We start from the raw sequence: 1,775 nt of genomic DNA on the forward strand, positions 1-1,775 counted from the left end.
TTCCTAGGAGAGAACAAAGTCACAAATTGCATCATGTCTCTTAGAGGGCACAGGCGTCACCTTGGAGGTGGTGGCCAGGACAGGGGATAGAAGTAAGGCAGCTGTGAGAAGTCTTTTTAGGCACCAGGAGAGGAGCCCCCTCTACCTCTTCCCTCCTGCCACCTCCCTGAGTCGTCATGGGATGCTCTGAAAACAAGGGCGGCAGAGTCGGGCATTCTGTCAACAGCACTTGTCTCCAGCCTCCTGTGCCCTTGTAAGGTCAACATGACCTTTGAGAGAGGTTGTGTCACCACCGGGTTGCACAGCAGGGACTCTCAGTTTGTGACACCAGAGTCCCTTCTACCTGCACTCACCTGGTGCCTCCCATAGAGACTGAGGTGCTGTGCTGTCCAGTAGGACCCCCAGTAACTGAGGTTAGAGATGCCCATGGCATCAGCCTGTGCTCCAGAGGAAGGAGAGCTATGTGTGGACAGATGCCTCCTGCATCCAAAGTCACTGGGCTCAGTTCTAAGACTCAGGATGTGACAACTCAGGCACCATCTGGTCCCCCAGGCCAGGCGCCTCCCCTGTGATACCAGGTATGTTCCCCACCCAAACCTAACACCCAAGGATGCTTTAGAAGCTATAGTTTAGTCCCTGGCTGGCTGGATCAATGGATAGAGTGTTGGCCCAGTGTGCAGACGTCCCAAGTTCAATCCCTGGTCAGAGCACACAGGAGAAGTGACCATATGCTTCTCTCCCCTTCCTTCTCCCCCTTCTCTCCCTCTTCCCCTCTTGAAGCCAGTGGCTCAATTGGTTCAAGCATCAGCTCTGGGCCCTAAGGATGGCTTGGTTGGTCCTAGCGTGTCAGCTTCAGGCATTAAAAATAACCTGGTTGATTTGAACACTGACCCCAGACAGGGGTTGCCAGTGGATCCCAATTGGGGTGCATTTGGGAGTCTGTCTCTTATCTCCCCTCCTTTCACTTAAAAAAAAAGAAGCTGCAGTTTAGGGGTGTGGATGCTCCCTGGGTTGCCCCACAGTGCTACCCAATAACAGCAAAGCCACAGAAGCTCCAGCAAGGCCACATGACATGGTCCTCTGGGCCCTGGATACTTACTGCTCTGTCGTCCTTTGGTAGGATGTCTTTGTCTTCAAATGGAAAAAGAGGAGAGGGATGGTCACCACCTATCTTGGGGGGTAAAGGAGTCACTGGAAAGAAGGACCTGAAAGATTCAAAATTGCTTGGTTATTTGCAAGGAAAGCTGCTGCATTAAAATGTTGCTTGACCCCGGGCCCATGTCATACAATTATTTGAAGTCAGTTTTGTTAATTATTTGAAGTCAGTTTTGTTATTTTTCCTGCCCAAAATCCCAAAGGGCAACCCTGCCCTTTGCAGGGGCCTCTTCTGTCAGATTAATCTGACAACTCGTTGGACTAGCGGGTCAGGAGAGAGAGTGTGGCATAGAGGTTAGTGGTAGGAAAGAATGCTGGCCCAGCAGGGACAGGTCTCAGGCCCAGCATGAAAATGCCACAGCACTTCTCTGGGCATCAGCCTTTTCAGCCTTGTGACCTCCTGAAGGCTCCATCCATCGTCTGGTCTGAGTTTCACCAGAACCACTGGGGTGCTGCCAGGGATCCCCATTTTACAGAGAAGGAAGCAGACTTGGTCAAAGTCACAGAGGCCATAAGCAGGACAAGATTTCATATTCTGTCCACATGACGAGTAGTCATCCAGGACACACCTCAGCCCTACTGTGTGTGAGTCAGACAGAAGACTGCATGGGAAGGCCCTC

Source organism: Saccopteryx bilineata, chromosome 1 (genome assembly GCF_036850765.1).
Source record: "Saccopteryx bilineata isolate mSacBil1 chromosome 1, mSacBil1_pri_phased_curated, whole genome shotgun sequence".
Lineage (NCBI taxonomy): Eukaryota > Metazoa > Chordata > Mammalia > Chiroptera > Emballonuridae > Saccopteryx > Saccopteryx bilineata.